The 21,132-nt window shown below is 39.9% G+C and overlaps 2 pseudogenes; both read right to left on the bottom strand.

Moving 5' to 3' along the window:
- The window catches only part of LOC146489978 (uncharacterized), a 1,781-nt pseudogene extending 1,777 nt beyond the window's left edge, over positions 1-4 (bottom strand).
- Positions 5-12,301: 12,297 nt separating this feature from the next.
- On the bottom strand, positions 12,302-14,461 carry LOC146489977 (zinc finger protein 862-like; annotated as a pseudogene).
- Positions 14,462-21,132: the final 6,671 nt, after the last annotated feature.

Genomic DNA, 21,132 nt, shown 5'->3' with positions numbered 1-21,132 from the left:
CTTTGCATTCTTCACTAACAAAGTTCTTCCATGCCAAGGGTCCTTTAGGTAATAAAATAATTTTGTATCATTTGTTGTCCGGAAACAGATATTATTTTTTTGTACATCTCAACTTTTATAGGGTTTTACTCTGTTCCAGAGTGTAAGAGAATGTAACAAGTATTCATGGTGTATTTGCAGTACATTTGATCTGCAAATACTGTTGTTTATGTGATCTCAGTCAGAAAAAAAAACTGAATAACTGTTATTCGCATAAAGCCTTTTTTGACAAATTATACATTATCCAGGGTCTTATTTAATTATAGTGTGAAGTGACTGAATCTATTTCAAACTCTGTACATGTATTTTTGTCAAGTTAGAAACTTTGTAAACTGTCTAATTACTTGTAGTTGTTGGAGTTAAATAATGGGAACTTTTACAATGCTTTGTTGTAATTATAGTTGAGTTTCTTTTAAATAAACCTTTGGAAAACGATGTAGAATTGTACTAGTAAAAACTCAAACAAAAAAAACCGAACCTCAGTAGAAACTGTATTCATAAAACAATGCTTACCTTTGTCACAAGTTTAACACCTGTCAAACCCCTTTTGCTAGCGCCTACATGTCAATAATTCTTGACCCGATTACATTTACTTTTTGACCGTTTTCTTTGTCTGACTCCTGTGTGCACATGAACGGTGGAGTTTGAATGTTTTGCAATATTTTGACGACATTAAACAGCCGCCAACCAAAAATAATTAAAACCATGTTTAGCGTAGTGTTATAAATTTGTACGTACCACATTTTGTCGTCTTGTTTTTTTGCAGGGCAAAAAATCATTGATCGCGAGTGCTGGAGCATCATCGTCAAGACGTCGCTTTTCTACCGACTTTCTTGCCTGAATTAACTTATTAACGGAGCACACACTTTTCGCAACGATTTTTTTTGTAACAAACTTCCCCTTTTTATTACGCAAATAGCCACATTCATCCTCGGACAATTTGGGACCGGCGATGTTAATTTCGCTTACGGCCGCCATTGTTGTTTACAATGCGCGCCACGCAATTTCGCGGGAGGATCACGCGTGGGATACAGTCATTTGGATCCAATCTCCCGCGGACATAAAACCCTTTCGAGCCTCCTTAAGGCCGCGGTGGACAGGATTCTTATCAGAATGTATTTATTTAAATAATATGCACGAAGTCAAACGACTAAAACCGACAAAAAGCGAAATATTCATGAAAATGTCTCTAAAAATATTCTGTTCTGCCTCAATAATCGCACGTGATTTATTTCGCGTAGCACGAACTTTTTGTGCATTACTAAAATAGGCCGTTTGAGCGCAGCAAGTTTCTTTGTCAGAAGTCTGCATTTGGTTTTTATAAACAACAGCAAACCTTAAAGGCTAAAAAACAACTATATAGATATACTGATTCAAAATGTAAGCTGTACGGTGACAAAAAATAAACATGTTAGAGTTTCAAAAAAATTAATTTCTTCTCCTCTGCGTCCGCTTCGGGAGATTGTGTACATCATGACAGGACACGATAAAAATGTATCAATTATGCGAACCAGAGAAATTTGTGACGAAATGTAAATCCAGCAATATTCATGCACGTGTCTTTCGTTCGAAAATGGTGAGGTCGGCGAGAGTGAGGCAATATCGAAAGAGTGGTAGACTGCGTAAACAGGGTGCGAAGAAAACGTCCACAGCACTGGCGCTGAGACGAGTGCAAGACAAATTACTTCCGCAACGTAAAGGATCGACTAGTGAAACTGGCAAGTCCAGTTCAAAGAAGAAGAAATCAATTCCAGCGCTAAATTTAAAAGGCAACCGAATAGTTAATATTGGCCACTTTGGAAGATCGCTTCAAGGGGTAATTGATCATGCCTTAGTTTGTCCCTGTAAGGGTACTCCTCGTTTGGAGCAGGAAATTGAACGGAAAGGCTTAGCTTGTGTAATCCAATTCAAATGCAGTGGATGTGGAATGTCGCTCGCAGTGGAAGCGCAACCCAAGTCAAAAGGGCCAGGTGGACAGATGCGACACAGCATAAATGTTGCCGCCGTGTGGGGGTTTATGGCAACTGGTGGTGGACATGCTAATATGAACGAGATCCTGTCTGTTCTGGACATTCCGTCACCAGATAAGAAAACCTTTCTGAAGATAGAAGAACAAATCGGAAGCTTATGGAAACAAGCGATAACTGCCAACCTGATCGAATCTGGAAAAGAAGAAAAACGGCTGGCAATGGCGGCAGGTAACATGGATGAAGGAGTACCAGCCATCAACGTCATCGCCGATGGAGGGTGGTCGATGAGAAGTCACCAGCATCGCTACTCTGCCAATTCGGGCGTGGCAGTTATTATAGGAGAGCGTGCAAAGAAGTTACTATATCTGGGGGTACGGAACAAATATTGTAGCATTTGTGCCATTGCAGACAACAAGAAATCGCAACCGCAACCTCACAAATGTTACAAAAACTGGGAACATTCATCTTCGTCTATGGAAAAGGATATCATCGTAGAGGGATTCAAACAAAGTGAAAACAATGCATGGTCTACGCTACACTGGGCTCATCGCTGACGGAGATAGCAGTGTACATAGGTCCATTATCGATAGTGTCCCGATATATGGCAGGCGTGTTAAAAAGATCGAGTGTGCGAATCACATATTCCCGAGAAAATACATATCAGAATACTTTCTTGTGTCCAGTATCGCAAGCTATTTTCTGTTTGCAGAGTTAGCCTAACATTACGCGTTTTCGTATTTGCACAGATGTTACGGAGCGGGCCTTTGTTATCAGCATGGAGCCGGTTGGCATTCCGAGGTATGGGAGCGGAGCAACTGCCAGAAAGCAGGTCCGGTGTTGGAGGCATATTGCGACAGCGTCGAAAAGACAAGAGCAAAAGATCAAAAACGACAGGCCTCTGAACATTACAAGGAAATTGGAAGGAAATCGAAAGTAACACAGTCAACTACGGGCCCTTCAAATGATTATGGACTCAACGCGTCACATGAGGATATTGATCCCAACGAACTTCATAAACTGTGCGAAGAGAACTCAAAACGAGCAAACTTGTCCCCGGAGGAAATAACAAGAATGGACCTTCAAACGACTGGTCAAAGTAATTGTCCACTGTGGCACCAACAACGGAACAGCGTCTAACCGCATCAAGATTTGGAGAAATCTGTAAACGGAGGAAATCAACACCGTGCGCAAGGCTGGTGGTGGAAATACTTTATCCTCGGCCAATCTCAAGCGAGTCTTTACAATGGGGAACAGAAAACGAAAAAATAGCCTTAGAAGAGTATTGCAAAGAATCTGGGAATTCGGTTCAACAGGCCAGGTTATTTATTTGTAGTGAGCATGGATACCTTGCTGCTTCTCCCGACGGAATTGTTGTATTGAAGGGGAGCCCCTCCCGCAAAGGCCTTGTGGAAGTTAAATGTCCGTATTCAGCTACACGTAAGACAGGCAAAGCATACACTCCAATGGAGGCAGCAAAGAAGATTAAGAATTTCCCCCTGGAAGTAAAGCCGAATGGGCAATTGGCGCTCAAGAAGAATCACAATCATTTTTACCAAGTTCAGGGACAATTGCACATTACAGGCTACAAATGGTGTGATTATGTAGTCTGGACACCATCTGGACTTCATGTGGAACGAATCGAATATGATGCAGCATTTTGGGAGAGAAAGATGTTCCCAAATCTCAAGTGGTTCTATTTTAATTGCCTGCTTCCCGAGACGGCATCACCCCGACACCCGCAGGGCTTACCAATTAGAGAGCCTAGCACCGTGACGACAGAAGCAAGGAAAAGAAAAGCTAGAGACAACGGTGGTACTGCAAACAACAAGAGGGCAAAGATCTAGGCTTGACTGAAGTATTATGTATTGTTTCTATCTTCGTTTAGATTTGTATTATGTCCGGCGATGGTCACCATGTAATATAGGAGTTTTTCTAACAGAGATTTGTGTTTCTGGTTTTTTTTTTCAAGTTTCTTTATCTAGTGCGAAAAAAGAACAATGCTTGCAAAATATAACTAATTATTGTATAACGTTTAAAATCTTACTGATTAAGTTACTTTTTTACAGGTTTGTAAATTGAAATAATTGTGAAATTTTCGATGGACGAAGACCAATTAACAATCAATAACAAAAACTATGTAACTACCTGTACATGTGCATGTCGGCGAGCACTTTTGACATGCCATACGATAGGTTGAAATATCGTTGCCATTATTTGACACAAAAATGAGTTTTTGTAATTACCACTGGTAGTAATAAAATTGAGCTGATCAAAAAATCCTTACTGCATGTCGCCAGCTACTACTTGCAAAACGCCGCAAGGCCGTGCGTTTTAATATATTTGCAGTGAATTTCAAAGTATTGTTGATTTCTGCGTCCACTTATCTATGGCCCGTGTAGTAAGATTTTACCAAAATTACCATAATCCAGGTTTGAATTAATCAGCTCCCTCGTGTTTGCTCGGAAAGCCTTCGGAAGCGTAAAAACAAGCACTTTTGTGTCCAACAATATAGCGCGGACAGACAATTTCACGAGTTGACACGGCAAGATGATAAACTAGGCATATTGTAGATTGTCATATCATGGGCCGAATTTTAAAATAAGCCTTAGAAGGTAAGATTGAAGCCTTTGAATTTTAGCATGATAGATTTTGCGCCTTTAAGGGCAAATATTTCTTAAGAAGCTTGAAGTTAAAAAATCCGGCTATGATATGACACAATAGATGTTGTAATAGATCACTCAGTGGTAAAATCAAATTTCTCTGCGTCTTCGTGGAGGAGAAAACCTGGACACAAAATCACGTTTTTAACAAATTTAATTTAAGTTACTTTCTGTATTGCCCTAAGACGCCATCTACACATTATAAAACGATCATAGTGCACTTTGATCATTCTCCAATACGTCTGCTAAGTTTTGGCAAAATCGGCTTTGAACTGCTCGTGATTTTAGGATTTTAAAAGTGGTACCCCTGCCAATATTTTGCCTAATGAATATATTCATGGTCAACGTATCCACCACGGCCTTAAATGAAAAAGTATTTTAGACTCAAGATAGCCAAAGGACAACAGGCATTTATCCAATAGTGTCAAAGTTGGGTTGGAGTGTCTCTCACATGACTTACCCTCGTCCAAACCATAGCCCTCACACGTACATCACCCTAGGGGCCAGAACTTAACCTTAACCCTAGATCTTAACCCTAATCCTGGATATCCTAGCTCCAACCATAGTTTTGAGTAATGCTTGTGTATGGTTTTCATCTGGTGATGTCACAAGTCCCGGTCACATGACCTTGTTTTTTTCCCTTAACCCTTTCACTGCCAAATTTCTTGGTCTTTCTGGACAATTATCTCGATGTAGATGACCAAAACGGATTTAGTTGTCCTATATGAAGATCTCCTTTGAAATGTTCGCTGCTCTGCAATAACGAGGACTCAAGTTTTTTTGTGACGTCACCTATTTGAACGGTTGTTGTTTTGCTCACGAGCACAAACACATTCTAATCGGTAAGTTGTCGGTTTCTAAGTGTACTTTCGGGCCATTTTGCACTGCAGAAACTCCCAGGCTAAAGCTAGAATGGAGAGTAGAGGCAATCCTCTGAAAGAATCTAGAGGTGAGAGATGATTTCATAGCGACTGGGACGCCAAAAATGTTCGTATCGAGTCATGGTGGCTCACGAGTGAAGTTGTCTCTCTGGCCGTTCTGTGGGTGGATTCTCGGACCTACCTAGGCAATTTGGGGGAGATTTGACTTGCAAAGAAAACAATGTGTGCGATATTTTGCCAGTAGGACCGGGTGGCTCGACACTTATAAAAAAACTACTGAATTAAGATGGCGGGACCTCGATTTCGTCGTTGTATCGAAATTACCCAGAATGCAACTCGGACGGCAAAGGGGAAATTACGGGCTTTGAAAAGTGGCTCGAATCAAATGGCTGATGTTCGAACAGCTGTACGCGTGAGAGGCAAAATTGGAGATAAATGCTTAGTCATGAGATTAAGGTTTGCTGTCATGAAGGAATTTTGGTTTTAAAATGAGATTTTGAATTAAAAAATTGGAAGCAAAGATGTGTGTTTTTCAGCTTTGTCGATGCCGCAGAAAACGGGCATTTTTGGTTTTGTTTGAAAATAAATGTTGATATGAAACGGCAAACGGAAGATAAACTCAGTTTATTTGCTCTTAAAGCCTAAAACACTTACTAATTAACACTATTAGTAGACCATAATAACCAGATTTCTGGATTTGAGAACGTGGCCAATCTTGAAAGTGGTAGCCTCTAAAACGGCGACATTAGTCGCCTTTAGCAGTGAAAGGGTTAAAGAAAACGTCAGCTACAAAATTGTCTGAATTTATGTTGAGTTACAATAAGATGTGCAATGTAGAAAAAATGTTAATTGATATGCAAAAATTGCCTCTGGAAGTACCGTACTACATACTTTTGCTTGAAGTTAAGAAAGTTATTAATCTGTTTTATATAAGAAATAATATCTGTAGTGCTGTACTGAGTTTTACAACGGAAAATATTGTTAGATATGTTACTGCTGTTGCATCGTACTTCAGTATCTGTAGGGTGGAAAATAAAAACAGTTTTAAAGAAATGGATACACAATTCTGTGTTAAAATACACTTTCCATTGCTTTATTTAGTTTAACTTGTGGTCCGGTTCCACCAATGTCAGAATGGAAGGGTTGCAAACCCCTGTTTCTATCGGTTTAAGCCTATAGGATCGGCAGCTTTTTTCGGCTCGATTTTTGATGCTCGTTCTTTTGGACATGTGATCAGGCACAACCCCTTTTTAAAAGCTTCATTTATATGACCACCCATTTATTACTAACAGTTTCTTGTCCATCCCAAAGCCAGTAGGAAACCCACATATTTTGTATAACCCGTTTTGATCATTACTCTCCAGATTAGGGCCTTTCTTCACTTTTATTTGCACAACTGCAACACAGTAATAGAATTTTGTGACTTGACACAATTAACAAGGATCAAGCATCATTTATCCCTACATACGAGCACGTTGTCGTGACTCCGTGGGTGGTATATGGCACTCCATGTGCATTGAACAGTAAACCTGAATAGGAGGCAAATGCAAACGAGATTACAATTACAGTAAATGTATAGCAATGCAGTGCCTAAGTTATGACCTCTGTGACTCTAGCATTCTAGACTATTACATTGTTTTCCTGAATTTGAAAACTCGACTATTTCAGATAGCCACCAAAGTGCTCATTTCACTGTCCAGACAATGTACAGTTCGTTTACTTATTAAAAGAGTATTAAGACTTGATTTAGGCTTGGACAATCATAATCATAATCATATTTCTTATGTCAGTGCCTTATGATTGTTTTTACAGGGTTCCCACTATGACCTGAGCAACATTATGATCATTATGTCACTAGTGGGAACCAAGCCTTTGAGTACTTAAGCATGATATTACAAATATTTTAATTTTTGAAATTATGGTTTTTATTTTGACATTTGCAAAGAGCATGATAAAAAAATGTCTACTTGCCAGACATCAGCTGATCTTTTTGCAATTTGAGAGTACGATAATGGGGCTTTTATGCTCCAACGACTGTACAATTCCTTCTAATTTTGTCTCAGTTCTGGAAGTTTGGAGCTGAGACAGCAATGCAAGGATTTGTATGGGGTCGTCGGAGGATCACATTGCTTATTTAAATATCTAACCCCCGAGCAATGAAGTGATAATTTTTAGTAAGTAGGTATTTTCATCATGCCTTTCAAAACATCACTGCAAATCCCATAATTTCATAAGTTTCAGTTTGTGTCAAATGTAATTATCACTTGTGGACTCTATTGCTTATAAGGGGTAAATTTAATCACTCAGCAAGAGGGTGAGGCCTTCCTCTTTTGTCTTGTATTCTTTGATTCTGTATTGAAAAATGCACCCAGAATCAAACAAAGCACATTAACTCCAGGGAGGAAGACAAATCAAACTTAACCCTTACACCCCCAAAATCAAAGATCAAACTTTCCTACCTTGTCCCACTTTTAGGGATTATAGGGTTGAGTTGTGTTAACATAATGATCGAAAAGGCTACCGAAAACCCACATTTGTTGTAAACCTACAAAGAGGCAGAATGTCAGGAAGTCGTCAAAAGGCAGTGGTTATAAAAACAGTTGTAAATGCATGTACATGGCAATTTACTGTATATAAACAAACTTAATTTGATAAAATTCTAACCTATTGACTTTTGGGGTTTCGAATCTTATGTTCCTTGCTTTTTAGGAATACAGAGTTCTTATCAAAAAGTTGTACAAATGCTTTGTAACACATGATTTTGATCCTTACTCCTATAGTTGTATATAGTACAAAGAAAAACAGAACATCAGGTGAATTAATCAAGAAATGGCGAAATCTCAAAGGGTAAGAACCATAGTAGTCATTGTGTGCTCCATTCAGCAGAAAATTCTGTCAAATCAGTCCTTTTTAGCAGCGGAAAACCACTTTGGTCAGCAACCTATGCAATTGCATGCAGTACAAATAGCCCACGTATAAGAACCTGGGTTTTAAGAACCTGTCAGGCTAAAATTTTCATTTTAAGCCCCCTCCACATAAGAACCTATTTAGGCTAAAATTTTAAGTTGGGTTCTTATCAGTGGGGTTGGTATGAAAGTGTAAGATCATCGATCATCTATTTAACAGTAACTTGACATTTATAACTTTTTTTTTCAAGCTTAAGTACAATGTTGTATGTCTATTGTCTTTGCCATTACACTGTATAATGAGATGATTTTTATAATATACATGTATATAGTATATTCAAATGAAATTCATTTGAAAATATAAGAACCTATATTAAGCTAAATTTGCTTTAAGTACCATTTATATAAGAACCTATTTAGGCTAAATTGAAAAATTCAGGTTCTTATACGTGGGCTATTACTGTATTCTTTTTGTAAGGAGGATAGAGGAGGAATGGGAAAGGGATAATGGGTGTCTCGAAAACGAAGCCCCTTAGGACCCTAAGACCCAGAAAACTTGAAAACGAAGACCCCCAAAATTTCCAAGTATAAGTACAAAAAAATAAAATAACATAAAAAAACATTAATTTATGCCTCAAGTGAAATTTAAGTCCTTCCTGTGGTCCTACCATAGTTATCCACCATCCTGAGCTGAGCAGCCGCGTTTCTTGGAATACTGACCAGAAGTGTGTTTCCCGCTCCACTGGACCGGAAGCCCATTTCCGGACGTCTCGGTTGCGCTGCTGGGTTTTTATTTAATAACCAACTAGCAAAAGAAACAAGTGTTACATCCCTCCTTCTCGGAAACTACAACCACGTGATCGTGAGAGCAAGAGAAATGAAGCCAAGGCTTTCTACTATGAAAGCTCAATCCCGAGTGTCGATTCCTATTTTTAACAAAATTCATCGGCCTCCCTGTAAAATAGGCCTTATCACGGTTTTCGACGCCATTTTGACGAGTAGGCAAACAGGCTTGAAATAACAGTGTTTGTATGGAAATCCGATGTCAAGTAATTTTCATAAAACATCGCTCCTCAGGGCTCAAAATTAAAAAAAATTCTCAATCACAATTTGCGAGGAATTCCTAAAATTTAGTTGCAAGTTCGAAAATCTTAGTCGCAAAAATAACTAATGCAAACCAAAAATATCATAAAAGTAATTAGACAGTTATTTACAAGTTAACATCATTTTGTTTTATTGCTTCAACAGCTTCCATAAATCACAGTCAAAGGAGGGTTTATCATATACTCGCTGAATAAACAAATGCAATCATCTGAATTGTTCACAGTTCAACCAGAACATAACCTAAATATCCAGTACTCGCCGCACCAGTGTCTCGAAAACAAAATATCCAAACATGCCTTCAGCAGCTTAATAAACAGCATACAATTTAGCCATAGGCAAACTACTCACTTGAGTAAACAAGACAAAAAATACAATTCAGTAGTCATAGAATCATAACGTTTATCAATTTAAAATTACACGATGTACAACGCAATCGCGCGAAACTTTTTAGCTTTAATATTTACGAACACTCATGGTGCAAACATGGCGAACTTACTCTTCCTTCCACAAAAACTAATTATTTTAATGCATGAAGATATATTGCGAACGTTTTTGTACCTGTCAAAGTCAGGATATCAATTTTCCTACAGTAACCACGACTCAGCGCTTCCCGTTGTCAGTTTCCACATGTGCCGAACAACCAGCGCCATGTTTGTTTTCGTTTCATACCGTGAATTGAAGCTTTACGTGATAGCATTTACATAGCTACGGAATTAGAAATTGTATAGAGGAAACATTAGAACAAAAACCAAATTACAAGCTGGTAAAATTTGTCTTTTAAAATGGAAGATTCAATACTTTTCGTTGTTCACATGCGACGCATCACTCCTTGATTTCAAACTACAATGCAGTAAGCTATGTTCCCTACTTTTGTTCCTGCGCATACCTTCTGCGCATCTCGAGATACTCGGGTTTCCTATGGGTGGTGCCTACTCTGCCTACTAATACAGGGATATTTTTGAACGGTTTAAAACTATGCGGAGCAAGCAGAACTCAGCAGGTGCTCTTGGTATCCTATAAAAGAAAATTGGAGGTAGCCATGTATTTTTCAGCGATAATAAAGTTTTAACATGGAAAAACAACCACCATACATTCCTTTGTATTTTACTGTTTTTTTTTTTTAAATTATTGTTGCTTAATTATCTCTGAGAAATGCGTGGTTACCCCAATTATTTCTGGATATCCAATAGCCCTTGCCAAAATCTGCGTTTGTCGCATGGTCACAAACCGCCAAAAAATACCTCTGTTTAGTTAGACTGTTCACAGTCCCCCTATTTTTCCGTGGGATTCTCGAAACCGGTACGGTTCGATGGAGCTGCCGCCAACTTGGTTTGTAAAATTGAGCGAGAGTGTCTAAACTACCTAGGGGAGGGGAGCGGAGTTGGGAGGCGGCGGGAAAATAGGGAGACTGTAACAGCTTCTCAATGTCTTGTGTTCGAGTCGTGCCGAAACTTTGTCGCCTCAACTAATTGAATCAACTAAAAAATATACTCCCCAGGGATAAACATGACAAATTGAAGGAAATACAAAAGTCCTTGTTTAATACAGTACAGTTTCTGTATCATTTCGAAACAAAGTACAGTTGTGAAATAAAATAAGGTTGCGAAAGTCTTTCGAGTGAGGATAGGCATGGAAATACAGTACAGTACACAAGCTATTTGCAAAGTGAATTTAAATAGTTATACAAGCGGAACACATAGAGCGAAGCTAACAGCGAAACCTCTTTAGATACATGCCGCATTTGTAACATTTATTTTCAAATAGCAGTCGGCGATTTCGGGAAGCAAAACAAGTACATTTCCACATAAAATTTGTTTAAGATCCCGAAAAGAGCTGGAGTTGCCAGCATTCCTTTAGCCGATCTTTTAAAACCGATCTTGGAGTTGAAGTAGATCCACAAGATGGGCAATCCTGACGTGTTTGCAACAGCGCTTGCGACGAAAGCCACGATCAGAAACGTTTCAATCGCTTTGTGTGTGTTGTTTCGCCCCAGAGAATTGTTAAGAAAGTCGTCCCTACAGTTCACCATCTACTTTAAAGCAGTCCAAAGAGACGGAAAACTGCAGTCTGCCGCCTGCCACGTCTGCTGATTTTCAACCGTTTTGAGCCAGCAAAGATCAAAACATTCCCCATGATCTTCACAACATTACACACCAGCCGTATCCAGTTTTAGAACTGGCGGTGAAAGATACGTCAGTTACGCTGTCAACGCTTCGGAAGTATTATTGTCTAATTGACCAATGAGGTGTTGCCGTTGCTGCTGCAACTGGCCTTTGGAATGTGAGACAGTGAGAAGCTGTTACAGTCCCTCTATTTTTTCGCTTTCCCTCACCGACTTTACTAACACCCACTCCCGCTCCCCTCGGTAGTTTAGACACTCTCCCCAGATCGCACTCGCTTTTACAAACCAAGATGGCGGCGGTTCCATAGAAGCGTACCGGTCTCGAGAATCCCACGAAAAAATAGGGGGACTGTGAACAGTCTACTGTTTGGTAGGCACCATCCTTGAAAAATGATTACATAGTTATGTAAATAATAACCATGCCACGAGCATTTAATGCAATCAAGTGCAAATTAACTTTGTTTAGGGTATGACTATTGCGCGCAAATGCCGCGTTTGCAAGGTGGTAAAGCCGGCGTCGTTCGCGATATCCCAAGCAAGTGAGCCTGCTCGTATTCTAAACTGGCAAAGTGCCTTTTAGTAAACCTGAAAGCAAGATTTTTGTGTTCAGTTTCACAGTTTAAGTCACCGAAAAGTGAGGTCTCCTCGAGCGTTCTCCCTTTGATTTGTCCCGTTCAAACCAACAGTTAACTGCAGGAGCTGGGACAAAGTCAGCCACAGGTGGGCCATCAGAAGACAGACGGATCAAGTCCTCTAATACCGCCACGTTAAGGGTTGCTCGGGTACTGGATTTGATCCGATTCTGCGATGACACAGCTCGTTCACATTGCGCTGCCGAAATTGGCAGTACAAGAAGAATCTCCACTAGATGTAAAACATCTGCAAAGTCCTCCTTGTACGGCAATTTGGTCAACAAGGTTTCCCAAAGGGCGGCGTAATCCATCTTGCGAAATTGGCTGTTTACTGAGATCTTCAGGGAAACCCACTGGTAGTGGATGTTCTGGACATCGCAGCCTGATCTTTCTAAGGGCACTTTGAACTAGTTGGTCAGGCGTTGGATCTCCTCCCCCCCATAGTCCATTAGGTCACTGCTACGTGTAGGCCAGACATCCACATTGAAGACCAGCATATCTCTGACAACCTCCTTGGGGCCATAAATAGTTGTTGGCGTTTTAATGGGTCGTTGACACTCAGTTGCTTGCAAGAAAATGCCAAACCTCTCGCTTAGGCCTTTCATGCAGAGATTGACTGCAGTGGCAATTTCAGACTGAAGGCTGCCTGTCATACTCCCCCCACGTGTAGTTTTTTCCCTCAAGTGTGCCTCTGAGAACCACACCCTGGAATGACCGGCTCTTGTTCACCTTCTTTAGAAAGTTTTCCAAATGGACATCTGGAACAGGACGACTGGTGAGGCATTCAACGCGCAGCTTCGTTTCCTTCAGATGAGATACGACAGTCGGAAGAAGAATGTCATTCCGCTGCATCTGTAAACTTAGTCGACTTAAAATAGCAAATAAATCGGCTAAGAAATATGCAAAATGCAGCGAAATGAACATCTTTCATTTTTTCAACAACATATCGTGCTCGACCCTGAATATCAGCAACCTTTGAATTAACGCCAAGATCTTCCACGTGCATTAACACGGCAGAATACTGACCAGCTTGAGACACAGAAATAGACTTGGCAGATCCCACAAACACGTTAAGGGCCCGGCTAACGTGTGGAAGCCAGCGAGTGCCTCTCACTTGCGTTGTCTTCAGTATGTTGATTTGAAGCTCATCGGCAATGGATTTTAAAGCACAGACACTCTTAGCACTGTAGTGGTATGTTTTCCAGATTAAATTGAGCACATTGTAAACATCATCCACCGATTTACAGCTTTTCTGACGTTCCAAAAGAGCGAGTTCGAGCCCATGAGGCAAACAGTGGAAGTCCACAAGAAAGGGCAATTCTTTTTGCAGGAGAGCAGCAGGCCCCGCTTTCTTGCCTAGGTTTACCGATGCACCGTCCGCGCCAAAAGCAACGAGTTTTGCGCTCCCAGTTCAAGTCAGCTTCTTTGAACGTAGCACAGATAGAATCCTTTAGTCCTAAAAATAACAGAAAATTACATATAGGCCTTGCTGAGCTTATTATTTAGCTAATACACCAAAGACAAGAAAAGAACAAACCGTCCGGGTTAATACATCAGTGTATAACGGCCGACGTCTTCTAGTAAGTGTGAGAGGATGGAAGTTGAAAACTTTAATGTACTCTTACCGATAATATTATAATTATTGCAATGACTAAATAATCCTGTGGGACCAAATCACTGAAAATTATCGATTACCTTACAGAATAGAAACGAGCTTTTCATGATATTTGACCACCTACTGGAACACACCAATTGCCGTGACGTTTCTGTGTTTTTTTTTAAGTAATTTTTTTAAACATCCTGACATTTTGAAGAAAGCAGACTTTTAAGAACTACACTTTTAAGAACTGAAATTTTTACTTTTTTTAAAGCCAATGTATTGACTTAACAATACAAGAAAAACTGCAGAGTAATGTTTAACTCCAGATACTTGGTTTGTAGTCTTTAGTGTTAAACTTGGCTAGCAGACTGCCTGAATTCATCACCATGCCTATTTGAGTTGGTTATTTATTTTACCTACCTTCCGCATGTGCATGTTCGACAGCCTTGTGTCCAATCAACTGATTAACTGGGCGGCCATCTTGAAGATATCGACAGAAAACAGTTTCGTTTTTGAGGCCGCCTGCATCCATGGCTCCATCTGCCATCACGCTGATTTATTTACTTTGGCTTATCTCAGCAGTCGTTCTTTCTTTAAACACCTTTCCGAGGACAGAAACCATTTCAGCGCAAGATTTATCGTTTGCATAAGTGGACGATATCTCTAAACCATTTTTCTTTTGTAGGTTGATAAGACCTTGAAACTTGCTAAAAGGAAGTTCTTCCTTCGCAATGAAGTAGGCTGTTGTCGTCTTCACTGCCACCTCTTTCAGATCTCTTTCTTCCTCATCCTTCCTGCCTTAGCTGAGACTCTGGGCTATAACAGTCTCGCGCACTGGCTTCTGTATAGCTAGTACAGCAGTCTGTGCGCGCAAGTGGCCATTACTTTTTGGGTGCTTCTGCATGGAATCCTTCTTGATGGAAAAACAGCCCGTCAAAAACTGTGTATTGCCTGCTACGTCTGGGGCTTTACAATACAGGCTGCACAAGAGGGCTTGGTCTTCATCCCTTATAGTTAGCCATGGAAATTCTTCTTTCCACTTGTATAGCATCTTACTCTTGTCAATGTGCTTTGTGAGTGGCGCAGTTGATTTCTTGGCATCTGGCTGAACTTCTTTACTGAGTTTAGCAGCTGCAGCTGTTCGTTTTTGCCCAGATGGACTTCCTATAGAAGTTGACTTACTGGCCTGACTTTCACCAGTGCGCTTTGCCATGAGAAAGGATGAAAGCGTCGCTTGTTGTTTGGCTTTCTGTCCAGTGCAGTCCTTGATTTCTTGTTTTTTAGGGCAGGTTGTAACCTCTTCCTTCTCGCTAATTAGAGGAACGAAATGGTTAGGTTCAAACCATGAACTTGGGGTATTGTTAAAATTTCCATCTCTTGACCAGAGGATGTACATGGGCGCTGCATCTACCAGAGGCTGGAAAGACGCGGGAGATGTTCTTGGATATAGGCTTCTGTGTATGAGCATCCGATAGCGGAAATTCACGTCAGGATACACTGAATGTACTGGTCTTGAAACGACAGAGGCAAGCCCCAAAAAATGTACGAAAGAAGACCACCCATATCTGGTACAGGCAACAAGCGCTTCAGCCTTCACTGCCTCGACCCTGCTGCCTGTTTCGTAAAACTTATCCATGGCTTCTTTGGTTAAAGCAATTGAAAACAGTGTTCCCAAGGTAAGATCCGTGCTAATTCTGTTCGTTTCTTTAAGAGCGTCATGGTCACTATAAAACTCCGCGTTAAAATATAATTCACCTGCAACTAAGAGGCGCAATAATATTGCAAGAGATTCATTCCCGTGCAGAAGAATTGAACTGGAGTTAAACAAGCAGTCTCCGTTTGCTGTGGCTTCGAGTGCAGAAAAAAATTCACCTTTGACCTGGTTGACATCTGCTGGGATCAAACACTTGGCGAAGCGGGGAAGATTTTGAAGAACAAGGTCACTTTCAGTTCTAATCTGGTTCCTGAATACGTCAAGCTTACTGGTGAACATCCTCTTTGCCTCTTCTAAATTCTCATTAATAAGAAGAGCCTTAAAAGCGGATAACTCCTGGTCATTTGCATACATTGTCATAAGGGTCTATTGCAAATAAGAGGGGAATATTGCTCAACCTTCTACCACCGGAACCGGAAATGAGAACGGAAATTTCTGAGTATGTCTAAATTTCATGAGCGTTTCACGACATAGTATCTGAAAAAAGTGCGCCCGTGATACACTTCTTAGATAAACCACGTTTAATGGAGCAAGAAATCAACGATTAAGTCACGTAACATCTAACTTGAATTTCGCAGAATTTTTCGGGTACAATTACAGCTACCAGTTACAAGTAAGACACAAGACTGTTGAATATAATTTATTTATATGCTGGGCTGTAAAACATTTGCAAAATCGCTACTAATGGACAAATTTTAGTCGCAAAAGCAAAATCTTTAGTCGCAAATGCGCCCGATACAGGCGCAATTTCGAGCCCTGCTTCTGAAATATTCATGAAATGGGAACTTTTGGTACTAGGAAAAGGATTTAAGGAAAAAAATTGGAGGGATGTATTAAAGCTGTGCCAGAAGGCGTCCAGACGTGTTTTGAACTTTCCATACATTTTCCTGTATTTTTTCCCACGAACTATGGCTTAGTAGCAGTTCACGGCTGGTTTGCTATCGAGATAAATGTATGGATGTACTCGGGATTGAAGAACCTCCAAGTCATTACAGCAACTTTCATAATAGAAAGCCTAGGCTTCATTTCTTTTGCTCTCACAATCATGTGGTTGTAATTCCTAGAAGGAGGGATTTAACACTCAATTCTTTGTAGTTGGTAATTAAATAAAAACCCAGCAGCGCAACTAAGACGTTTGGAAGCCCGCTTCCGGTCCAGTGGAGCGGGAAACACACTTCCGGTCAGTATTCCAAGAAACGCGGCTGCTCAGCTCAGGATGGTGGATAACTATGGTAGGACCACAGGAAGGACTTAAGTTTCACTTGAGGTATAAATTAATGTATTTTTATGTTATTTTATTTTTTTGTACCTACACTTGGAAATTTGGGGGGTCTTCGTTTTCGAGTTTTCGGGGTCTTAGGGTCTTGGGACTCTTCGTTTTCGAGGTCTTCATTTTCGAGACACCCAGGGATGATGGGCAATTTTAATTTTCTGCAAAGATATTTATTATTAAAATGATATTTTTTTCAGCTGCAACATTATTTTGGTGTCATATTTTGCTCTTTTTTGTCCCCTCTCACTCAGATCACTGTTCACAATAATTTAATTTGCTCCTCATTCCGGTGCATGACTTTTTGTGTGTGTTAATTAAATCTTCATTCTTTTCTTTTTGAAAGGCCTCTACAGAGACATTCATCCCAAGCGAAGGCAAAACGTTTTTTCAGGAGAGTAATGGGGATGTTTCTTTGTTTGCGGACTTCTCATTGAAGCTTGTGGGTGACATCCACTCACCATCGTAACATTTGGGTATGGAGGGTCAGTGGCTGGTCTCACTCACTGGCTTTGTTTTCTCTAAAAAGTTCACAAGGTAAAGAGAATGGATGTTTCATGAGTCAAATGAGTCATGAGTCAATGAGTCAACAGGTCGGATCAGCAGTTCATAAACAAAATGAATACCAAGTAATTTTTCTTCCTGATAATAGGAAATCTCGGTCAATGGAGGACAAAAGTAGATAAAACTACTAAGACTAGATACAACAAAGCAGTGGCTTGGGGGACAAGTGGGACAAAGGTTGAAAAAGAGTGATTTACGGTTAGGGTTTCCCCTTTGCAATTTACACCAGCGTGCAAACTAGTCAGTAACTAGTCAGTAACGGTTAGGGTTTCCCCTTTGCAATTTACACCAGCGTGACAAACTAGTCAGTAACAGCACTTGCGATCAATTTTCTACTTCAAACCTAGCCAAATCATCAAGACACCGAATGTCAAAGAATGACTGTTCACAGATTTGAGTCTTTGAACACTGGGAAAATCCACACTGAGGTTTAACTCAATTTACTTTAAGCGCTGTGTTCAAAGGGCAAGTCTGGCGCCCTAACCACTCGACCACGCTGCCTCCCTTTTGGGACTTTAGCGTCTGCATGTTTGAAGGCACAGATTAGGCCCAAAAATTCCCTCCTTGTACCATATATTAATATAAACTGATTATCATCTTGTTACTCATTAATTACAAGAATACCGTGCTGCTGCTTTTAATATAGCCAATAGATCAAGAATTATATATCTTATATGGTCTTTTGCTTATTTCAGAACTATAACCTTGAAAGGGAGTGCTTTCGACAGTAAAAGAGCTTTACTGGAGACTTTAAGGGCCCAGTTCCCTGCAGGCACTTTATCATTTGCACCAAATGTGAAAAATGGACACGTGTGTGCATACTGGTAATGGCTTTTAACCCATTATGATCCCCAGGGCAGTCTTAAAGTCAATGGGGCACGTCACTTAGGAGCCCAACAAAAAAACTACTGGCTCATAAGCGAAGAGGTAACATAAAAATTAAGTAAGGTTTTGTCTGCTCTACAGGTAATAATATATTGATGAACCTGCAAGGACTCTTGTTAGTTTATCATTTAGAGCCTGGCTGTACATGGATGTTTAAAGATGAGAATTTCTTTTGACAGTACAAGATATGCACTGTCACCTGAATTAAGCTTATGTTTAAAATTATTGGTCTATGTACAGGGCTATGTTGTGTAGTCAGTGATAAAATCAAAATGTCAGTGATGAGATTGTCAAATGCATATACAGTCAAAGCTCCCCTTGTGGCCACCTCTCAAATGGCAGGTCTCAAACACAGTTCACAGGTAACACTGGTTACAGGCACAACCCTAACCCTACCTCTAACCCCAGCTTAGGCTAGAGTGAGGGTTATGGTTGTAACCACAACCTGTGAACTGTACCTGTGTTTTAGACCCATAGCTTCTCAATTGCAACCACGTGCACCTGAGGTAAGATTGTAAGGGGCAACCAATTGTTATGCTGTCGATTATTTGAAATTCAAAGTTATAATGTTTTAAGGTAAGAATTTGGGCATGGGGTTCCAAGTCTCTTCTGCAGTTACTGTATGCTAATGAATAAAAATTTAGACCCCTTCTGGCTTGGCTGTAATTGCGATCTCAAAGTTACCATGCCCAGTCTTGACATTATGGGTGCTTGCTAATCGGAGGTTTAACTGTAGTCAGTATTGTGTTGTTTGACTGATATTATCACATGCATGTATTTGATTTTTTTGTATTTTTCAGGTCCACTTGTGGAGGAACAAATTGGTGCCCTCTCATGAGAGGCAATATCAGATACTTGAGCCAGCAAAGCTAATAATGTACGCTAAAGACTTTAACGTAGCTTTGCTGTCAAAGCAGAATTTATTCAATGCGTGTGACAGGAAAACATTAAAAAATCTTAAATCAACATGTTTGTATCTAAACATGAACAATAATATATATTTTTGTATATTGCGACATGTGACCATTACCTAATTTTCATGTAAATAATGTCATGATGGATTGTCAAAATCCATATCACTCCAAGGAAGGTTATCCAAGGGTGGATGGGGATGTCTTTAAGGTCAAAATTTGTTTGCGAGAAAACCTGAGTACAATTTTCTATTGTCACTAAAATCACAGCTGCTGTAGGTCTGCTAGGAATCATTAAGAGTTGTGAACAGTTAAATAACTCAAAATGATGGCTTGCTTTGAGAGTGAAACAGAAACTGACTTAGAAATCTTGGGGCCTCAGCCTTATACTTAAAAAAAGGGGAGCACAAACAAAAACAGTTTGAAACAAGAAATCTCCAGATTTGCACGCCTCCAACTAGGGACGTTGGCAGGTCTGAAGTGAGTTTGTTGATGCTGCGGGAGAGTTAAAACTTTGAAAAGTCATTCATTTAAGATTATGTTGCAATGAATGTATGCTTTGCATACATACACTCACTGCTGCCACATGATCTTTGCTTTGTGTATTGATGATTAATCGTTTATTTTTTATATATTTTATTTTTTTGGAAAGGCTCTGGACCAAGTCATGCTATATGGGCCTGAATACGCTCCAGTTTCAACTTGCCCTGGCCTTCCCCTTGTCCAGACTGCTGTGCTCTCAGAGTCTGGATGACGTTTGGGGTGTGTACAAAGATTGACATGATTTTTAAGTTCTTTGTTCCATTCAAAAAATGTTTGCTGGGTAAATAAACTGTATGTCCAGTCATTTTTGACATGTTAAAAGCCTATTAGGGCTTTAATTGCACCAAAGTTTTGCCTTTAAATCAGGCTGCGGTGTACATGCTGGGTTGTTGAAATGTTTTTTTAAAAATGTGTAATTAAATGAACTCTTTATTGATACTTCCTCATACTCCGCTGTTATAATACTTTAGTAGTTCATATTAGACTACCATTGAAAACAAATTTCCAATCATTTGATATTGCCAATTATTGGCACTGTCCTGTGGTTGTAGAAATAACGAAGTACTTCTTGTCTGGCAAGCAAGTTTGCTATGAGCTCATAAATGCAAACCTTGAAGGTACTGCCTAGTTGAAAGCGCCTTCTGCAGTGTCTTCTCACAAAGCAATGCTGGACTGTCATATTTCTGGGGGATTCACTTCAAATAAGCTTACAAAATCCATGATTATCTGTATTTTTCCTGCCAAACTAAATTACGTTTTACCAGAGGGGAGTCCACATACTCCACGGGTAACATAAAACGCGAGCTGAACCGAAACCAAACCATTTACCCATTGGAAGGCCCAGACCCAAGGTGTGTGTAACCACACCTGATACTAATAATTTTTTTTTCCAAATTTGGAAGGTGAAAGCAACATAGGACAGATATATTCTGCCGAGAAGAACTGCAGGAAAAGCCTGACCCTGTACTTACTTAGTAAGCTACAGGGTCTGGCTAGTAGACATCACCCGCTCCTCCTCTCAGGAGGAAATCAGACCACCTCTGGGATATCTGCGTATGTAACTATAATCATTATTAAATAACCATTAGTAATCTATTACTTAATATTACACATCTCTCTTAGTTGCCCTAAAGGACACATCCCTGACTGTCTGTCACAAGTGTGCAACATTTTTGTACAGTGTATGTTGAGCAAAAAAAAAGCCTTAAAGGGGGGAAGTATTACATAAATCTGTATTTATTTCAAAACGCTAAAATGATTATCTGTCAACAAACACAAAAACTTTGGCTTAAATATTTTGTCATTACCCTAGTGCAATAAAACTGTTGATT

This window comes from Pavona decussata, unplaced genomic scaffold, assembly GCF_977016875.1.
Source record: "Pavona decussata unplaced genomic scaffold, jaPavDecu1.1 SCAFFOLD_2, whole genome shotgun sequence".
Lineage (NCBI taxonomy): Eukaryota > Metazoa > Cnidaria > Anthozoa > Scleractinia > Agariciidae > Pavona > Pavona decussata.
Note: the sequence above shows the minus strand (reverse complement) of the source record. Positions and strands in the feature narration are given on the sequence as shown.